A 23120-nucleotide genomic window follows, 5' to 3' on the forward strand; every position below is an offset into this window, starting at 1 on the left:
CCAAAAAAAAAAAAAAATATCACCTGGCTATACAGTTTAACAGCACTCCTAAAAAAATTACAGTAGATTGTTAGCATCCTACAAATTTGTCGTCTTATGCAGGAAAAAGTGTATTACACTACACAACAACGGGGATAGGTGAAAGAGCCCTCTCTCTCTACCCTCATTTTCTCTCTCATCATAATAAAAATCAATCTTTAATTTGGATGGCGCTGGCAGCAGCAGTGTACTGGGAAAAAATAGGGTTTACTGCTTGCCCCAAATTCTTCTCGGGATTGGGAATCGTAGGTCTATAAATTTATGCCACACGAACCTTCTCTCTACTCCTATAAATACCCTCCTCTCCCCCTACCTATTCCGATCACCTTGTAGCTTCTCTTTTCTCTATCCTCTCTCTCTCTCTCTCTCTTTCTTTTCCTTCCAGTGGCTGGTAATTCACTTCACTCTTCCTTTGTCTTTCTCCCCATTTCTTTCTTGCTTCTTTTCCATCACTCCATTTCCTTTCCATCTTATTTCTCTCTCTCTCTCTCTCATCTTCGGGTTCTGATTCTTCAATTCTGTTCAATCTCTCCCCCACCGCCCTCGCTCTCTCCGATTTTGATCATTGCGAATTCTGCCGGTTCTCTTTCTTCTCTGATCCCCGTAGGTGAGAGAATTCTCGTCACCCATCTCTCTTTCTTGACTTTACGACCACCAACCTCTCTCACTCTCTCTCACTCACACTCTCTCATTGGAAAAGGGTGGAGATTATTTCGGTTTGATTGGAATGATGACTCTCTCTGTACTCTTCCACAGCTTTCTTGAACTGCGCCTGAGTCGATAGAAAGAGAAATTTAGGGTTTCACAATTACCCCAAGATTTCTTGTATCAGATGACGGTTCAATAAAGCTGTGGGAAAATGCATTGGGAGTCTCTGTGTAAGGGCTCCGTAATACATGCTTTGAAATTTTAGGGTTTTCCCATGTCATTCGAAGGTTCAACTCCCTTTCCCATTCTGTCATCTATTTTTATTTTTTTATTCACTATTTTATGGGAACCATGTTAGTTCTCTCTTACGTGGCCATAGATCTACCTCCAATTTTTAGTAATTTATTAGCACCACCTGTTTTGGGTTTCTGATTACTAAATGAATGATTTGATATTATTCCTGCTTGATTGTTTCACTTTAGAGGTTAACTATTGTTTTCTGATATCTCGGAGTAGTAAGTGTTAATTGATCTTTCTTATGTCTGATTAAAAGTTTGGTTGATGTTATGGTGCAATAAAGTTGCTTGGTGGATTTGTTGCCATGGCTTCATCTAATGAGGATTCCTAGCCCTATTAATAACCATGATGGTGTTAAAAAAAACACAGAACTTGGTGATGAAGGAGCTTTATATTGCTTGCTGCCGCGCTTTCCATACGGGCGTATATATCCTATGGCCATACCAGGTCCCACCTCTGAGCCGGCACCGCCTAACTGGTATTCGAATTGTATCTCTTGCTGCTTCCTAATTGTTACTTGGAAAATAACTTTTACATGGAGGGGCTAATTTAACCTACTGGAAAAACGAGAAAAAGGATTTACTTATCTATCGTTCCTACAACCATCAACTAATGTCTCTAACTGTAAGAAGTTGAAACTTTTTTTTCTTTTTCTTTTTTTCTTTTTTCTGGGTTTTTAATCACACATTTTAACACCAAATAACATTTCAGGTCTGGTTTGTTCTTAAAGAGGGTTTACAAGCATGTTAAGAAGTGCTTTTCTTATTGTAAAGCAAAATACCAGTATTATCAAAAATAAAATAAAGAAGAAAAGTTACTTGAATAAGAGGAAATTATTGTATAGATTTGGTTCACTGTGTGATAGAAGTTACCTGTATGATAGGCAAATGGCAATGAGGAGAAGACATGGCAAAGTCGCATGTTTGTTTGCCCTAGTGCATGTTTTTATCTTCATGGTCATTTTGTAAACATGTAACTACCAGACCAGGAGGTTTGCAGATACTTAAATACTATTTTATCCCTTGTTAAACTATATTAGTCAATTGGATTGTATTGTGCCTTTATATGTGGTATCTTTTAAAGAAACCTTCATACTTTTAGCGATGAAAGCCACTTTTTAATGTGATGCAATGAATTTGGTTTACTGGTAGTCATTCAATCAGATCTCAAAACACCTCCAAATCTACTTTTCCAAAGCAAAGCAAATCGTAATTAAACTAATGTTTCCTTGTCCATTACTAATCATCTCACACTTTTTATCTATTAAACAAATTTTATCATGAAAAAGAATTTTTCTAAATCTAAAAGTTAACATGACTTAACCAATGCCAATGGTGTCTTTCCTCTTCCCACCGGTCTTTCCATCTCTAATAGCAGTATATGCTCAACAAACTCCTAGTTTCTGGCCTCAGATATTTTGTGAAGTTTCTAATATATCATTGTTGGGAGTTCTTGGCTCCCTTGACATTCAAGATGTACAACATCACTAAAGCAAAGAGAAGTCAAGATTTGTGTAGCCATACCTAACCAAATACAGATCTAGTAACTATGTTGTTGCCCATTTTGGATTCAAAATGGAATTCAGACTCATCCACATCAGATGTTTTTTCTTCCTAAAAACCTTTGATACGAATAATATTCAAGCATGATATGCCCCAAAATAGGACCACTCAAGAAGAAAACTAACTGGATTACATTGTCATAATCCTAGAATGGTTCAATCTTCGCAAAGCATAATTCATAAGTTAAAATGGAGGCAAACAAGATTGGGCAACCTAGAGAGTAAAGACATTACAAGTGCCAAATTATCTAGGCTTTTTTCAAATTATGTTGGATTTTTTATAACTTTCTAGAGGGTCTTCCTAATTATCTAGAATTTTTGGAGAATTTCTTAACTATCTGGGAATTTTTCTTGCTAAATTTTTATGGATTTTTTAGCATTTTTAGTGTGTTTTCCTGAGATTTTAGAGGGCATATTTATAAGTTTTAGCTAGGGTTATGCTTGACATTAGTTGATCTAATCTCCTAGTTCTAGTTTGATTAAGATTAAGCTATTTTTCATTTTTTTTCAGAATATTCCAGTCAAATCCGATCCAAAATCTAGTCAAAATAGGCTTAGGTCACATTTTAGCATGTCTCGGGCCTGTCGGGCCACGCGACATGCAGTCTGTCACACAGCCTGACATGCGGTGATGGGTGTCGAGTTGCGCAGGGTGACTAAAATGTTATTTTTCTAAACAATTATCTCCGGGGCATAGTTTTCTAACCGTAAGTCGGATTCATGTGATTTTTTGATCATTAGAAAGCTCTTCTATAATTTTAAATCAAATCTGGTCAAATATGAGGTACTTTTTAGGGGTCTAGAAGGCAAGGAAGTCAGTGTCTCAGTTTTAGGTTTCTAGGTGTCAGACTGATGTTCGGGTCAATTTTATGGGTTCCTAAAGCTCATGGGTGTCTAAAGTAATTATTTGAGGGTACTGGGATAGGTTTTAGGTAACTGTGGGACAATTCTAAGGTTTTAGGATCGCTATGGATCACTAGGGGTATTGTGGTCCTTAGGACTTAGAATCAGGGCTTCTAGAAATTCCCTTGGCCAGAATTTTGAGGGGGGTGTCTACATTTTTATATATTGATCAAACCATCCTAGAGCTTATGACGACCTCTAAGTCTCATCAAGATTATGATGCAGTACTTAAAAACTAAATGTGGTGCTTTTCGCATGGTGACCAAACCATCCCGGTTCTTATGACAACCTCCAGATCCCATCAAGACTTTGGTGTGCTCCTTGAAAATTGAGAATTGGTATCAAATTGTTGATATAGAACTTTAAGATTAATATTAGAATGTCGTCATATTAATTGCCTTTTAATTTCTCATCTTTAACTTAGCTTAAGAGTTTTTGTGGAATTTCATATTTTAAAGTGCGAGGGTACAACTAGAAGGAGCATCATTATATGAGGTGCAATTTGAATTGCACCTCAACTAAGGCATTGTTTCGAATAGCACAACAAATGGGGCACAACTTTGAATCATTCCTTTATTTTCATGATAAACCTTTATAAAACCAAATGTAAAGATTTTTTAAGTTTGTTTTTAATATTATTTTTCCTATCTTAGTTCGTAACACAGTAGCCCTCGAGGAAAGGATGATTGATATTGAAGATGGTGACTTTTAATTTTAATGTTCCTTTTTTATGTTGCCGAAAAGTAAACACATATGTTATACCCTTTTCAATGATCGTGTTACTCTAATGATCCCTCTTCTTCTTACACTGTAATTTTGTACTCTATTATTATTTTTATTTTAGCTCGCTTTTTTTGTCCTCACTTTTATGCCCTACATGATATACTCGTATTTATTGTGCGATTGTCCCCTCTCAAGACTGCGTTATAGGAGTTCTAGTTTCCATTGGCTGAAGAAGTGGGTGGATGACATATGTCCATGTCACAGTAAGGAGCTATAGAGATATGGTTTAGCCCTCTTGTTGCCTGTAAATATTTTTATAAATTGGCATGTCATTCAGGTGATATCTGAGAGATGGTGTGCCTACACCTCGACATTTTGGCTAAAACCTAGTGAATATACCATCCTAATGAAAGAAGCAACAAGAATTTTAAGTTTGAGTTATAATGATCCCATTCGCTTTCCATAACTAGAACATAGCTATCAGGAATACTTCAAAGTATTTAAGGGATTGCTTACGCAGAAATTTGTCAGTAGTGGTGAGATGGTAAAACTAGATGCTCTAAGCAAGATTTGTTCTAGAACCCATTATGATCATCAGGAACATTATGTTGTGGAACTTGCCTTTTGCTTAATTGGGGAAGTCTTATTGCCCAACAAATCCCATAAACTTTATATCCCTTACGTTTCTTGTTGTCATGCAAAGATAGTTCAAAGTCTTTGGTCCCATCTATTTGGCTGAGCTTAATACAAAGAGTTAAATGCAGGGAAACTAACTTTGCTGGGTGTGCCATTTTTCTACAGGTAACTGATATCTTATCATTTCCCCTTTTTATCTTTTTTTTTTTTGGTTTTGTATATTTATTTTTTACTTTTACAGACTTATGTGTATGCTTATTTTTCGACCCTTAATCTTCCCTTGAGATCTCATTTCATAAGAGATAGTCTGCTAGCAACTCACAATAAGGGGGAAAGGTTGGTTGACCATTATAGGTGACGGGTGGACGAATTAGGTGATTTGACATGGATGTTAGTGCCCCCTCATAAATGCCAATCTATTTTCATTCCTTTTGAGGGCTCCAACTACTTTTGTATAGTTCCTAAGAAATTATTTCCTATCTACCGAGTATTGTGCCCATCAATTTGGTATGGCTCAAGATATAATAAGGGCTATCATTCCTATTCAGTTTTCTCACTCTATTCATAGTGAAGGGAACACGATGAAATTAGTAATGGCTTGGCATTCTTGAATTTAGGCTATTTGTGTGCCATGCAACCCTTTTCCATAAGGTAAAGCCACTGCTAGAAATGTATGATTGAAATTTTGGTTGAATCATGTGCCTCCATTTTATGAATCTCTTCCAAAAGATAAGATTGTTGCAAAGGGTAGAATTTTGCCTACAGTCAGGTTAGGTAGTTAGTTGATAGTCTCAAAAAGTATAGGGAGAGTATCCACAAACTTGAATTCGAGGTTGGGTATTGAACGAAGAAGCATCACAATGGAAAGAGCCATATGACTGGGAAATTTGCAAGAAAGAAAAATTGAGTAAGGAGTGAGAAGCATTACATAAAATCGTGAACAAATCAGATGGATTTGCTGATGACCCTCCTCTATTTGACAAGGTGAAAAAAGAAAGCCACTGGAAGAGAACTGCGAGCAAAACGACTCCGTCCATTGGTAATGCATGAGAGAAAATGATAGCGTTATTTATTAATTATTTTTTTATTGTTTTCTTTCTCTTTTTTTCTTTTAATAAGTTTGAACAATAAATAAGTCTTGTTTTTGTTTTTTTGAATGATTACACTTAATGGAGATTGACTGCAATATAATAATTCTCTAAGCCTTCCCTTTTATTGAGTGATTACAATTTAATTTGTTTTGTTTAATTTTAATTAATCAAAGGAGTCTATTGCAAGCTGAATTAGAAATAGAAAGAATGAAAAGCACATTAAGAGCATCCCCTTAGGATAGGCAAAACAAAGACGTAATGAAGTGATGAGCATAATGATCTTCCATTTTTTCCCACATCCAAGTATATTTCCTAAAGGAGTTGTAAAAGGTATTGAAACTTAAGGGGCTTTTCATCTTTTCTTGTCCATGTTCAGCACTCTTTCTCCATTCAACCAGCCATCTGGTTTCCCACCCATCCTCTGCTCATTCCTCTTGCTTGCTATACCATACCCAAATTGTTATTCTTGTGCTCTTGGGGTAGCTGGTTCGGAAGCTTTTTGTTGTTCCTCCATTGTTGTCACAATTGTAGTAGTAATTTCTCTATCTTCTAGTTGTAATTTTTTTTAAAACAATTTGGGTACAGCCTTTGTTGCTACCACCTTTCAATTGAGGGATTTTTACAGTTGTGCATCGAGCCAATCGCTGTGTTGGGCGGTCAAACTTCGATTTCATCTTCAACATAACAAATCAAGATAGATCTGGTTTTCATTAGTCGAATTGAGACATGTTCTCATAAATTCAATGATTATTGAGGAAAGTTTATTTTTTCGTCTTCTTTTTTTTTTACTTTTCTTTTTTATTCTTCATCTTGTTCTTGCCTATTTGTGTTGTAGTAATAACTCTTATTTATTTGTGGTCGAGTCCTGGGCATGAGTGGTTATGGTGTTAGATGTGTTCTAGAGGAACAAGGCTAACACAATGATTGTTATTGCTTAAATTTAGATCTATTGCTCTCTTGTATGTATTGCACACTTAATTTGTAGATTGTGAAAGTATTTCTCAGAACTTGTGGTTTTGATTTTGTCGGACATTGATGCAGCAAATTTTGAATTTGAGGGGTAAGTACGTGAATTTCATGTTGTAGGAACCATTTCATGTTTCATGCCTCTTATTGGCCTGTGCCATGTTAATTTCTCTTTGGGTAAAATGTGTCCATGTAATTGCATGTCTTTCTTCCTTCGTTTTTGTTAGGCATTCTTTATGTGCCAAGGATAAAACTTGAAACCAGGGTTGGACCATGGTAGTGCACTAGGATTTGGGGCAACCTTGTTATACCTACCCCAAGATGAAGGAAGAAGGGTAATGAGGTTCCAAAAGAGAAATCAGGTGTAAGAATCCCTTTAAGACTAATGAAAGTGAATTAGAAGTGTGATTTTGACTGCCCTGTGCCATGTTAATTTCTCTTTGGGTAAAATGTGTCCATGTAATTGCATGTCTTTCTTCCTTCCTTTTTGTTAGGCATTCTTTATGTGCCAAGGATAAAACTTGAAACCAAGGTTGGACCATGGTAGTGCACTAGGATTTGGGGCAACCTTGTTATACCTACCCCAAGATGAAGGAAGAAGGGTAATGAGGTTCCAAAAGGGAAATCAGTTGTAAGAATCCCTTTAAGACTAATGAAAGTGAATTAGAAGTGTGATTTTGACTGCCCTGTGCCATGTTAATTTCTCTTTGGGTAAAATGTGTCCATGTAATTGCATGTCTTTCTTCCTTCCCTTTTGTTAGGCATTCTTTATGTGCCAAGGATAAAACTTGAAACCAAGGTTGGACCATGGTAGTGCACTAGGATTTGGGGCAACCTTGTTATACCTACCCCAAGATGAAGGAAGAAGGGTAATGAGGTTCCAAAAGGGAAATCAGGTGTAAGAATCCCTTTAAGACTAATGAAAGTGAATTAGAAGTGTGATTTTGACTGCCCTGTGCCATGTTAATTTCTCTTTGGGTAAAATGTGTCCATGTAATTGCATGTCTTTCTTCCTTCCTTTTTGTTAGGCATTCTTTATGTGCCAAGGATAAAACTTGAAACCAAGGTTGGACCATGGTAGTGCACTAGGATTTGGAGCAACCTTGTTATACCTACCCCAAGATGAAGGAAGAAGGGTAATGAGGTTCCAAAAGGGAAATCAGGTGTAAGAATCCCTTTAAGACTAATGAAAGTGAATTAGAAGTGTGATTTTGACTGCCCATTAGGACATAGGTTGAGTATAAACAACTCATGGGCTGCTAGTCCTCAGGGATTAAGCAACACATAGCTCTACAAAGATGGAGAATCAAGGAAATGCTCCTCATGCCTAAGCTAAAATGAGTGGATCATTTCACCCAAAAAAAGAATGGATGGATCATAGCATGATCCGCTGAGACCACCAAAGTGCTTTAGCAACATCAAGTAGCATCATAGGTCATAGAAGGCCGAAATTCCACAGAAATTCAAGCTTCGGCCGGAACAAAGGTTTATCAACTGTGTTTAATGTATTAGAGTTACATGGCCATTTAAATGGCTTACGAGAGCATGTATAGGGTGTGGGGACCATTAGGACTTTTGGCCCACCACAAATAACTCCACTAGTTAGGGCATGGGGCCCACATGGCTATCTATATGTCGGGCACCACACTCCCTTCTTCTGGCCCTTTTGTGTGGCTGGTGTGCTACGCCACCTTATTAATTGGAAAAATAAATGAAAGTATTATATAGAGAATTTGTTTGATTTCAAATAGGAAAGTGTAGAAATGAATTGAATTTGATTTGTAAAAAGATAGTATGTTCTCTACACAATATTTGGGAATGGAGTGATGAAAAATGAGGGATAATGGTTTCACCTCATTTCTTTTAATCATGATGGCAGATCTAAAAAATAAATGGATGAGATCTCTTCACCCCATAGGTTTTCATGATCAAATATCACAATTAAATCTTATAATGATGGCAAAAACCTAACCTCAAAACACCTAACCTCTTATGATCAAAGGTCACAACTGAGTCTCATAATGATTGGAAAACCCTAGCCTCTATATTATAAATGCTCTCTATGAGAGGTTTTTTTTTTACACCTTTTGATTGGCCTCTCTCTCTCTCTCTCTACACTAGGGTAGGAACCCATCTTTATGTCTCTCTCTCTCAACTTAGCTTAGGGTTTAATTGTAGAAGACCTTAAGGGAGGCATGCCCAAGTTAAACGGGCCACGCCCTTGCCTATGTGCGTTGAGATTTTCTCATGTGTTGAACCTTGATCAAAAACCTTTCCTATATCATACTCTCAAGAGGTTTTGCCTAGGTGTCCCGAGCTATGAGATAAGGTTAGACCGAGATCCAGTGCGCCATTGGTGGAGAAAATCTAGTGAAGGGTATACAAAGTCTTGGGAGAACACCTTAGGCAAGGTATTCAAAATTACTTTATTTAATGCTTTCCTGATTTCATTCATAGTGTTAAGTAATTTTCATATTTATACTTACCCAAAAAAATAAAATCAGATTTATGTTATGAATGTGTTTTTGTTTTGATGCATCATTCTTTGGGTCACTTGTAACTGATTCGGGTGTTGAAAATAAAGAAAAAGAAAATTTTAAACGGTATACTCTTGTCCGGGTTACATAGTCTTACTTTCATAATACTGTTGGGGCCTGAATCAAATGCAATAGAAGATTAAAATGCATGTCATTTGGTAATAAAAAACCTGTGTCTAATGCCCAAGTCCTTATTTGGCCTTGAAGCTTAGGTCCATTGAACCTCGATCTTACTAGAAGAAAGACGAACTTTATCTTTAATAGTAAAGGTTTTTGGGAGAGGTAAAGCCTAGGCTTTGCTTAGTCTCTCTCTCTCCTTTGTTTAATCATAACAAGTCCCAGCAGCTCCAAAAATTGTGATTCATTAAATCAATGGAGGTTCTCAAGAGCCTTAGTTTTCAAGCGTCAACCAAATGGAAAGAGATTGAATGGACAAATTCAAGTGTCAACCAAATGGAAAGAAATTGAGTGGACAAATTTAGTGGATGATTAATAAAATCAAAGAGAAGAATATAGGTTTAGGGATCTGATTTTACTGCTAATGCTTGGAGGAACATTTGCGAGAACTGAAGAATGGCTCTTGATGATGATTAAAGCAGAACTCAAGTCTAGGGGCAAGCTCATCAATAATGGAGATCCAATAAGTCGATCCACTAAGTTAATTGGTCATGGCTTTTATCTATATATATATATATATATATATATATATATATATATATATATATATATATATATATATATATATATATATGGAAAAAATTAAGATTAGCCCACTAGCTCATATCAACATATGAGTCCAACGGTTTAAATTGAATCTGAGCCGATCTGAAGGTCACGACCCCATTTTATATTTTAATTTTAATTTTTTTCTACGAATTCAAATAACTTGAAATTTTAGACTTCCATTCTTGTCATCAAGGTGCATGTAATAAAAATATTTTAAAAAATAATTTATAAAAATAAATTGACCAAAATACCCCCTAAACTTTTCAGGGGTATTTTAGTCAATTTATTTCTTACAAATTACTTTCTTGATATTTTTATTAAATACTCGTATTTGTTAAGAATGCAAGTTTAAAATTTCAAGTGATTTGGATTCATAAAAAAAATTGAAATTGAAATACGAAATGAGGTCGTGACCATTAGATCAGCTCAGATCAGTCTGAGCCGTTGAGCTCATATGTTGATATGAGCTAGTGGGCTAATCTCTGTATTTTCATATATATATATATATATATATATATATATATATATATATATATATATATATATATATATATATATATATATATATATATATATATATATATATATGAATTTATGTATCTCATTTGAATGTGCGAATTTCATTACTTTATGTATCTCATTTGAATATATAATTAGGGGATATGAACCAGGATAACCTCATCTCAAGGTTTTAGAAAACGTGCCATGGGTCAGTGGCCATTTGAGCTACTGTTTTGTAGAAACCATTTCATCATGGATAAGTGAGATGTTCGGACTCAGTTTGAAAAAGATTTTTTTTTTTTTTTGATGAAAATGATAAAAAAAAAAAAAATTTGAAATATTTAAAATAATGAAAAAAATTTCAAAATTAAAAATTTTAAAATATAAAAGATACGAATAAATTATGAAATATTCAAACTATAGGAAATGGTTTGTCTTGGAAATAGCATGATAACCACTCCACACACCTATAAGCTTAGGTTGTGTCACTCGCTTGTGAGTATTCAACGATCTTAAAAAAAAATTTGTATCCTAAAAAAAAGAAAAAACTCCTTTTTAATGATTTTTCTCTTTTTTTATTTTTAGGGAAACAACTATATTAAATTTCCTTCATATATATTATTGTGTGGTTTCTATAAGGTTGCAACCTTAAACAATCCAATTAAGCCACCTCCAAATTTTATCATAACATTGTAATTTTGATATAAAAATTTTTTAGGATTATCTCAAAATCTATTTTCATATCTACTTATAAAATTTTAAACTCTAACAATGGTTAAAATCAATAGATCGATAAACATATGAAAACCTTGAAAATAGACAGTCTAGATAATGTGTTGCAAGCTGCACTATTTTTTAAACTTAAAATCTTTTTTTTTTTTAATATTCATACATCTCGATGTTGAGATGATTAATTAGAGGGTTGAAAAACATTAAAACAACCTTTTTCGATGAATTTTTGAGGTGCATCTGGGACTATACATTTTTTATGGTTACAACATTTTCCTATATATTATCATGCTTCTCTCTTCTCTATGGTCTATGCTAGTGTTATTCCTTGATAGAGTTGATAAAATGTTCTTGACCACCTCCCTAACATAAAATACCTCTGCAAATACCACAGCTATGTTAAATTGGCCGGAAGAGTGGGATATGAATAAGGTTATCTAGTGACAAAAACTTGGCCGTCTCATGAGTGGAAGTGATAAAGTGCATGCGCAATTCATGAGTAAAGCTTGAGTCCCTTGAGGGATTTTAGCATGTACAGCTTAAGAACAAGATGGGATACTTTCTTACCATTGGTGCGAGAGTACTTGGAGTTTGTAGCCTCTACATTTTGTTTCCATCTTTACTATAAGGCACCGAAGATTATTCAAATAAGGAAAAAATTTATCTAGGGATGCTACCTCATAGGTAAAACTACATATGTCCCTTAAAAATCCATCGCAAAAGGTAGTTTTAATATTGAAAAACCCTTTGATTGATCATCTCGATGTCGAGATGTATGACTATGAAAAATAAAATGATTTTAAGTCTCAGAAACAATGTATTTTACAACATATTATCTAGACCGTCCATTTTCAAGATTTTCATATGTTTATAGATCTACTTGATTTTAACCAATTTTTAAATTTAAAATTTTATAATTAAATATAAAAATAGATTTTAAGATAATCCTAATAAAATTTTACATCAAAATTATATATCATGATAAAATTTGAAAGGCACCATACCTCTATACCTACAGAGGCGTCCGTATGCCAACTGCACCTTTCAAATAATTCTAGGGATTTCCTTTCTAGGGCAAGCTTTCTATGCTTCCCCTACAGTATAAAACTTATATACTTCCCCCAATCCAACCGTCCATTCTGAATGGAGGGCTAAGATTGCCCCAATCACAATGTCACGTCTCTAAACTATTTTATTTTTAATTTTTTTCTATAAACTATTTTGACACTAAATGTTGGACGTCCAATCCTCTATTAAACTCGCACTAACGAAAAATATTAAAAAAAATATTTCCAATTTCTATACTTCTCTTATAGCATAGAAGATATATTTTTCCCCTACCATCCAGCCGTCCAATTTTGATCAAGAAAGCCACTCACCGTTTGATCTTAGATATGACGTCTTAAAGTATTTTATTTTTAGTTTTTTTATGTTTTTTGCTAGTGTAAGTTTAATAAAGGACGTCCAATTGTGATTGGGGCAATCTTAGCCCTCCATTCAGAATAGACGGTTGGATAAGAGGAAGTATGTAAGTTTTATGTTGCAGGGGAACCGTAGAAAGCTTGCCCTATCTTTTCTTTTTTTTTATCTTTTTTTTTTTTTTTTTTTTTTTTTTTTTGGGTCTCCCTTTTTGTTTTTTTCTTCTCTTTTTCCGGACGATCTTTTCTCTTCTTCTTCTTCTTCCTTTTACTCTCTTTCTTTTTTTGGATTCAAGACCCTTAGAATACCAATTATAGCATTGCATGTCTACTTCAACAACGTCTACCAGATTGCTTATCTACCATGTGGGACAGATATTAAAAGACTACAAACTCTATGTAACATTGGACAATGAAGTTAGGAATCGACCACCATCTCCTTAAACCAAATATAATTAACCATTGAAGGGGCTCCAAAGCTCCTACACATGCTTTCAAGTTCTTTCAAGTTGTGTATGTGCAAATGAATATGGTGGCCACAAGGCTTTTAGGGTCATGATTGGCTACTGTGACTATTACGGTGAGACAATAGTAAAAAGGCTACGTTCTTGGTTCAAACTTAGCTTGTCTATTCAAGTCATCAAGTAAGGCCTTTCAATATTTTAAGAAAAGATGTTAGCAAATGATTCATATGTTTCTACTGCTCTTTTATTTCCTTTTTTTCTTTACCACTTTCTCAAAAGGTTTTTCTCTTTTTCTTGAAGGAAAAATTACCCTGTTTTTTTTTTTAAGGGAAAAAAAAAGAGAAATGACTCATCCTTGTTTTTCTTCCTTTTTTTTTTTTTAATTACCTCCTTTTTTTCAAGGAAAAATTAAGGAAATGACTCAACCCCCGCCCTTTTTTTTTTGAGACAAAAAAATAAAGAGAAACCGATAAAACAATACAATTTCGTTGGACCATAAATGACATCTCAATCCCTTGCATCGACAAAAATTTATTTTAACCAATGTTTAAAAAAGCGGATCGGTGATCCGAATCGTTCACACCCATACCTGTGTCGGATTGGTGGATCGGTTCGGAGATTTGGCCGAATCTGCAATTTTTGTCTCAAAATTTTTTCAAAAAAGTCACTATAAATCTCTAAAAATAGTGTTCCTTTAGTTTCAAAAATAAAATAGGAGTGGTGCATTACGTACTTTCATTACTTTCTAAAAATAGGTGAATACTGAGATGTTGTTTTCTTGTCTGGAATGCATAATTATTAACTATAATATAGTATTATAATATTGCATCAAAATAATTTAAAAATATCATAAAACACTTCCATAAAATAATAATTTTCCATATAAAGTGAAATTAGTATCACATCAAAGTATCAAACATTTATTAATTCGCTTTACTCATTCAAAAGTATCACAACCTAACTAACTATAATATCATATACTGAAATTGAACTTGTAGGTTTATATTTTATAATTATTTTAGTATACAAATAAGAACATGTCTAAATTGTCTTATAATATCATCTAATTTAGATAATCTTATTTGCAGCTATAAGAAAAAATAATACATTACATAATTTATAATACAAATAAATTAATAAATAAGATACAAGATTTAATTATCTATGTATAATTATAAATTGTAATTTTATAATAAACATGATTCAAAAATTATTAAAAAATGCTTCCATATTATATAATTAAAAACAAAAATACAACCTCCAATAAATTTTAATTTTATGACATTAACAAGATTTAAAAAAAAATATTTTTAACTTAAAAATGGAAAATAAAGATAACAAATTAAAAAAAAAAAAAAAAAACCTCTCAGCAACATACATAACAGGTACAAAAGAAAATTGGTAACAAAACCTACTATACAGTTTCCATATTAGTCATTTAATTAATTTGCATGCCATATGGTAACAAATTTAATTACCAAATTAATTATATGCACAACAACAACAATAATAATAATAATAATAATAATAATAATAATAATAATAATAATAATAATAATAATAATAATAAAGGTGCGATTTGTATATAGCCTAGGCTCTAAACAATCAAATTAGAGCCTACAATCAAATAATCTCGAGAAATGTGGTTTCAATATTGGAAATCTTTATGAAAGCCTTAAAATATATTTTCATATTTATTTATAAAGTTTAAAGCTTCAAAAATAGTATAGATCGACATATCTATCGAAACTTGAAAATCTTGAAAATTGACCGTTCAAAAATGCATTACAAAATACACTATTTCCAAAACTTGAAATACATTGTTTTTCTCATGTCCATACATCTGGATGTCGAGATGATCGATTTGAACATTTTTGAGCATCAAAACAACTTCTAGTGAAATTTTTGAGGTAGGCTCAAATTTGATTGTTTGGAGCCTCGGCTCTATTTAAACCTTTCCCTAATAATAATAATAATAATATGATAACAAAAGTTTCCATAATAGTCATTTAATTAATTTGCATGCCATATAGTAACAAATTTAATTAGCATACTATATGCTAACAAATTTAACTTTCTCAATTAATTTACGCGCGCTATGGGAGGCAATTGCTTAAAGCTTAAACGCTCTCTCTTTGGCCCCCGCATAGAGCGTGCAGCAGGGGCCCTTGTGTGGGGCCACATATAAAAAAACTATTTTAGCATATCAAAAGTCCAAAAAAAAAATAAAAAAAAATGTGATGTTGCAAACCGGTTCTATGACGTCAGATTGATTTGTGACATTAGGCTCGGTCCGTGATATCATCCCTGCGAATTACGGTAAGGACTCGGTTGGATCCCCCTTTTTTTGTCGGATCCAAGACGGCATGGACGATACCCGATCCAGATCGCCCGATTTCATATCAAAGCACCAAATTTTTAAACACGGGTTATAATGTTCACCTAGAATATTTTCTAAGATACATCATATTCACTAGCTCCGTAAATTGTTCTCCCTTTGAACTGGTGAGATGGTATGCCCCCTTAGAAAGAACCTCATATATGCCATAAGACCTTCCCAATTAGGTTTAAACTTCCCCATGGGGTGTGTTTATGCTGCTTCTAGAAAGATGTTATGCTGGACAAGGTCTCCAAATTTGAACTATCTTTTCACCTTCTTTTCATGTCATTTGGTTGGTCTTCTTTGATAGCTTTGTCTATTCTCAAGGGGTTTAAGTCATTTTTCATCAAGCAACTCAAGTTACGACTGCTTTGTGCCCATATACTAAGGAATAAGGTGTCGCTTTAGTTTTATAACTCAATATGTTGTAGTTTCTCGATGTTCGTTTGAATATATGTTTGTTGCTTCTTGCACAGGGGGGTATGTTTGAGCCCATGACAATGCACTTGAATGTAATGACGATGAAGGGGGCGTGGATTAGATAATAGTGAACTTGGCATTTGTGGCACTTTTTCACAAAATGTAGCAATCTCTCTCTATCCTTGCCCAATAATACCCTTGATAAAGGATCTGATGGCCTAGCATTTGTGAATTGACATCTGCATCGCAAACTCCTGCGTGCATTTCGATCATAATATTTATATCTTCTATGGCATCATGGCACCTCTTAATCACCCCATCAATGGTGGTTAATTTGTATAAAGTGACCTGCCATCAACTTGATTATTTGCTTGTCCTTACTTGTGGTGACTTCAGGCAATGATCATCCTTCAAGTAATTAGAAATTTCAGTATACCGTGGTAATCCATCATCATATGGAATTTTTGCAATGACTCCTTCAGAATTCAACCTTACCAGGGGGGGGCTTAAGCTCCTGGGTCACGTGAGATCGAAGCAGTAACTTTGGTAACGGGTAAATTCGGCATTCTTGTATGCCCACTCATCTTGAAGGTCATGTGCAGGACAATAAGTTTGATTCGATAAAGAAAGGAACTCCCTTGCTTACTCTATAGCTTAATTGAGTTGCTCTAGCACATCAGCAAAATGGTTCTTTTCCCTTGGGATATATTTGAAAGTGATCCTTGTGCACCATGACTTTAATTATTCAACAACTTGCAGTTAGGATACTAACTTCTCATCCTTTGTCTTCCATTCACCTGTGTTTTAGTTAATTACCAGCTGAGAGTCTCCAATGACATCTAATTAGAAGATGTGGAAGCCCAATACTAATTTTAAAACAATAATGCATGCTTCATATTCTACCATGTTGTTTGTGCATGAGAACTCCAATTTGTGGGATCGGGGAATTACGATACTGTCAGGGGTATGGATGATCGCCCCCACCCCACAACCATTCGCATTCAATGCTCTATCGAAGTCGAGGGTGTATGTCTCAATTTCGTCCTGATCTTGTTCAATGCATAATTTTTTTATTTTTAGAAAACTCATCATGGAGGGGGTTTTCAGTGGGAATATGATGGCTTGCCAAGTGATCGACTATTGCATGCCCTTTCATTGATCTTACTAGATGTCAAATTTAAATAGGAGGAGCCACTGTGCAGCTCTGCTATAAGTCGCAGGCTTTTTGAGCAAATATTTCTAAGAGTCCATCTTGAAGAGTAATTTCACTTGGTGGGCAAGCATGTGATGCTAAAGTTTCTAGGTGCCCACACTAGCACTGGGCAAGTTTTTGCGATGGGTTTGTAGTTAATTTCAAACTTAACCGATCTCTTCTTTAATTAGTAGATAGTATTTTATTTCTTTCCAAACTCATCATACTGTGTTAGCATAGCCCCTAATGAGGTGTCTATTACTTAGAGGTATAGTCATAAAGGTTTGTTGGGTTCTGGTGGGCTTTGTATAGGGGGTTTGGCTAGGTATCGCTTGATTTGATCAAAGGCACGCTGACACTCTTGATCCAATATAAAATGGATGTCCTTCCTTAGAACATGATTGAAGGCTCACACTTCGCTGCTAGTTAAGAAATAAATAGACAAATGGCTTGAATATGCCCTTACAAGCTCTGAACTTTGTGAGTATTTCTTGGTAGGGGACTATCTCTTTAATTTTGGAGGAATCAACTTCACTCTCCCTTTGGCTCACAATAAACTAAGAAGCTTTCTAGAGTTTACCTCGAAAGTGCACTTTTGTAGGTTGTGCGGTAGCTTAAATTTGCAAAGGTGTTCAAATGCATGTCGAAAAACTTTCTTTTGAAGTTTGAGTTTGGTTAATGGAATAAATGTAGCCATTTAATTTCACATCCAATGGTCAAGATTAATTATGACCACCTTATATCAAAGGTAAATTGTCTCATTGTAGATTTATATATATATATATATATATATATATAATGATCCTATGAGACCCTCCCACACCCATACGAGGATCACCATTAAATTTGGCTCAGATCTCTAGAAAAGTCAAGTCTCACACACATGTGAAAATTTTTATAGAGATCTGTACCAAATTTAATGGTGATTATATGAGGTCCTACACACATGGGTGTGGGAGGGTCTCATAGGATCATTACTCATATATATATATATATATATAATCTAAAGTTCACAACCCTTCAAATCATAAACGTTAATGATATAATAAGTAAGGGTAATTTTGTAAATATCATTACAAGACAAGGGTTATTTTTATCATCTCCATAAGGAGCAACACTGGAAGTTTTACTAAAAGATAATGGCACTCTACAACTAAAGTTCTAGGACACTAACTTCCAAAATATCATTGTACATTTGTTAAAATTTTAAATTTGTATTTACTTAATGGTAAAGTTACCTATTTAAATAATTTTTAATAAAAAATTGATCGTTTTGATAAATACACCCATCACAGTCCCTTCTAACATTAACCTTTGTATTTTGAAGGGTTGTTAACTCTAGACAAATCCATCATGTATTTATAAATCTATTTAATTTGAAGTACATATGGAGTTTAAAATTTTATAATTAGAGATAAAAATAGATTCTCTTAAACTCAAAAAATAATTCAAATCAAGCAAATATATAAACGCATTAAATTCTTGAAAATTGACGATTCTTATAGCGTTAGATGTATTATTATTGTCACTTGAAATCCTTTTTTTCCATATCCATAGATGTCGATGTCAAGATGATCAATCAGATGGTTTTTTATGTTAAAATAGTTTCTAATGGAGTTTGGAGGTGCACCGTAGTTGTAAAATTTAAGGTGTCAACCTTATATAAATTATTTCCTACACAATATGAGGCTACGTCCTTGAAACGTCGACTAAGATCTCGACATCAGACATATTCTGAATCTGGTATTTCCCAAAGTAAATAAAATGTTACAGTTTAGGAACTAATTTGGCTTTAGCGTTTCGATTAAGTATGGCAAATCACTAACACATTGCCTGAGGGTGATCCCAAGGTCCAGGCTTCAAGTAGGCATATCTTGTGTCGATTTGTTTTATGTGCGCCTATGGTGGCCCTACGGGACCAAATTGCGCACTTGGTCCAGGGGCAATGAACCTAGTTAGATGGAGTTTACAACTCAACTTTGATTCACCTTGCTATCAATTTGGATAAAAATAATTTCATTTTGAGCCCTTAAAATCACATATCAAAATCTAATTAGTATTAAAGCAAAAATTTATTTGACTCTTTTAAAAAAATGTAGAAGCTTTGAAAGCTCTAGGATCAAACAAACCCTTAACACAATGTCATGTGAATTTGTAGACCAGAAATATCGGGTGCGGTGTGTATAAAGTTGGCACTTGACACCTTAAGTAATAAACTCGCATCTCTAAGATCATGCCGAAAGCTACAGTTTTATTATCAAAAAAAAATTTAACAGCCTGAAGATCTATTATCACCCTTAACTACAAAAAATTAAAGCTCCAAAAAAATGGTGTCGATCTAGCAAATTTACAAACATATGAAAATATTGAAACTAGATACTTCAAATAATGCCCCTTGAAGGTCCAGTTTATAAACATATGAAAATATTGAAACTAGATACATCAAATAATGCCCCGTGAAGGTCAACTGGAAGACTTTCTCGCATCGAAACAATCTTTTTTGTGTGCTTTTGATATGTGCTTTAGTTCTATAATTTTGGGTTGACATCGTATATAAATTTTTCCTCTAATCTCTAAATGTCAAAAGTATATAAAATTTTCCCCTAATCTCCATATTTAAGATGCCAATAATTCTTTCCAATTTTTCGTTAAACATGTAAAGTTATCCAGTAATTCTTTCCTATATTTTCAGAAGAGCAACAATGATTTGTCCATATTTGGAGAGAAGAAAAAGTTATTTGCGTGATGGGGGCTACAACGAGAGAAGTGTCTAGCCCCGTTAATTCATTGTGGCCCTAGGTGCTCGACGAACCAAAATGTGGTAAATCTAAGGGAAAATATGTCCGTAGACTCTAATTTGGTGTCTAATTTCTCATTGGACCTACAAATTTTAAAACTTTCTAGCGGCATAAAATTTTCACAAAAGATATCTTCTAAACCCCCTAAACCCAATTGACCTTTTTTTATCCCACTTTTTTGTCCCAAACAAATTTCATAAAGATGACTTTCTTTTTCTCTCTTTTGTTACCTCGCCTCTCTCTCTCTCTCTCTCTCAAGTTTTGGAGAAATTTGAATGGAACCATTTTCTATATTTTGTATTACCTAAACGTGGGGTATTTTTAGAGGATAGATTAGAATATAAGATGTTGCAATCCCTATCTATCTAACAAAAATAAAAAATGTACAATGCTTATTATATTAAATTAGAAGATGTATAGCAATACAAGATTTGAATTTCAATTCGAAAATTTTGATAACTCCCAACACTCCCTCTCAAGTTGGAGTGTAAAATTGATTATGCCTAACTTGCCTGTAAGAAACTGAAAATACTCTTTTCTAATAGCTTTTGTTAATATATAGGCTCATTGAAAACTAGTTAGGACATGAGAAGTACGAATGAGACCCTGTAGTATTTTTCACGAACTAGGTGACAATCAAGTTCAATATGTTTTGTTTTCTCATGGAGTACTGGATTGGCAACAATATGGATCGCAGTTTTGTTGTCACAATAAAGCATCATGGGGCTATTATGAGGAATGCCAAGATCAGACAAGAGGTATTTTAGCCAAGTACATAAGATACAACTACCATAGAACGATACTTCGCTTCTGCAGATGATCATGAAATTTCCTGTCGTTTCTTAGTTTTCCAAGATATGGGGTTGTCTCCTAATAAAGTGCAATAACCAGTAGTCGAACGTCTGGTCATTGGGTAACTAGCCCAATCAGAGTCACCAGAGGCAGAGACTTGAGCACTATTATTAGTAGAGAGTAGAATTCCTTGGCCATGTGTCTCTTTTAAATAATGAAGAATTTGAGTAGCAGCATCTAAGTGTGGTTTTCTGTGTTGATTCATGAATTGACTGAGGATATGGAGAGAGTAGACAATGTCTGGCCTTGTAATTGTGATATATATAAGTCTACCATTCAACCGTCGATAAGGCATGGGTTCACCTAAAAGATGTCCATTTTTTGCATTCAATTTTAATTTTTATTCTATAGGGAAAACAATAGATTTTGCAACCAAAAGACCCATGTCTTGAAGAATCTCAAGAGTGTATTTCCTTTGTGTGAGAAGAATTCATTTCTTAGAACTGAGAACCTCAATGCCAAGAAAGTATATCAAATGACCTAAATCTTTGATATGAAATCAATCACTGAAAAAGGTCTTAATAGTATTAACGACATAAGTGCATGAATTGTCAATAATGTTAGTGAATAAAGAATAATCTGCCTTTTATTGAACATATCCTACTGCTAGTAATGCATCTGAAAATTTGGCAAACCATTGCCTAGAAGCCTGTTTAAGTCCATAAAGGGACTTATTTAAACAGCAAACCCAGCGTTCTCCCTTATGTGAAAAACCCAATGGTATCTTCATGAATACCTCTTCATGTAAATCACTTTGCAAAAAAAGTATTTTGAACATCCAATTGGTGCAAAGATCAATTTTTAATAGCAGCAATTACAAGAAGACAATGAACAGTTGTAAGCTTTGCTACGGGAGCAAAGGTTTCTTGATAATCGAGCCTCTCTTACCGGTTATACCCTTTAACAACCAATCGACCTTTGTAACGCTCGATAGACCCAGCCACTTTGTACTTTATCTTGTAGACTCATTTTCAACTAATGGATCTTTTGTCAGGGGATAGTTCAACCAAGGATAATGTGTTATTAGCTTCTAATGCAGTTATCTCTTTGCTCATTGCTTCTTTCCAATTAGAATCAGAGGATGCTTATTTGAAAGAAGCAGTGGAGGTAGAAATTCTAGCAACAAAAGTTTTGCAAGAGGCTGAAAGTCAGTCATAGGAGATGATGAAACTTAAGAGGATAGTAAACATCTTGAACAGGTTGAGGAGAAGCTGTAGCAGGTTGATAATGCACAACAATGGAACAATGGTAATCTTGTAAATATTTTGGAGGTTGACAAGACCATTCGGAATGTCAGAGGCATTTGGAGGTATAGGTGGGGATGAAGATGGTGATGGAATCGTGATATAGGTTGGAGATGAAGTTGACTACTCAACAATGTGGGATGAATCATCCCGATACGGTAATGTTATGTTGATAGGAATGTCAGGTAATGGATGTGGAAGAACAATGTGTGATAGGTTTTAGGATGATGAAGACTCGAAAAATGGGAAACAATGCTCATGAAAATTGACATCTCAGTTGGTAAAAACTTTGTGGCTGTCCAAGTCATATAAACATTTTTTTACCAAGAGGGTAACCAATGAATATACATCGGCTTGACCTGGTGTCAAATTTGTGTTGGTGATGAATGTTATAGGCATAGCAAAGGTAGCCAAATACCCTTAATTGTTTGTATGACAAAGGAGCATTGAAAAGAGCCTCCTGTGAGATTTTTCCATTTAAAATAAGGGCAACTAAGCGATTGATAAGATATGTTGTTGTAAGAATGCAATCTCCCCCAAAACGAAAGAGGTAAATTAGCCTAAAAAAGTAAAGTCGTGCAACCTCAAAGAGGTGATGGTGTTTATGTTCAACAATGCCATTCTGTTGGGTTGATGCGATGAAAGAGTGTTGATGAGACATCATTTATTTGAATAAAATTCCACATATCTTTGGAAACAACTTAGTTCCATTGTCTATTCGAATTGACTGAATTAAGCAATAGAAATGATTTTTAACCAAGCTAAAAAAAACACTTTAAATATTGATTTGTTTCAAATTTGTATCGCATTAGAAAAATCCAAGTGTTATGACTAAAATCATCAACCGAAGTCAAAAAATAGTACACTCCAAAAAGAGATGGGGTTGCATAACTACCTCATAAGTCACAATGATTGATTGAAAATGAGCACTAGTAGAAGTCTAATTACTAAAAAAAAAAGTCGTGATTGTTTTTCCATATGGCATACATGACAAC

At 34.3% G+C, this 23120-nt stretch overlaps 1 long non-coding RNA gene across 8 annotated transcripts; it reads left to right on the forward strand.

The window, feature by feature from the left end:
* The first annotated feature begins 238 nt into the window (after window positions 1-238).
* Window positions 239-16747, forward strand: LOC148779196 (uncharacterized). Of its 8 annotated transcripts, XR_016047155.1 has the most exons (4): window positions 241-646; window positions 1354-1462; window positions 4936-4972; window positions 16096-16747. It is a non-coding gene; the product is annotated as an uncharacterized LOC148779196 (long non-coding RNA). The 8 variants fall into 8 exon arrangements; XR_016047151.1 differs by having other exon boundaries at window positions 239-1462; XR_016047149.1 differs by lacking the exon at window positions 4936-4972 and having other exon boundaries at window positions 244-646.
* The last annotated feature ends 6373 nt before the right edge of the window (window positions 16748-23120 follow it).

The sequence above is a fragment of the Amborella trichopoda genome, chromosome 13, assembly GCF_054954075.1.
Source record: "Amborella trichopoda isolate Santa Cruz 75 chromosome 13, AtrichopodaSantaCruz75HAP2 v2.0, whole genome shotgun sequence".
NCBI classification, from domain to species: Eukaryota; Viridiplantae; Streptophyta; class Magnoliopsida; order Amborellales; family Amborellaceae; genus Amborella; species Amborella trichopoda.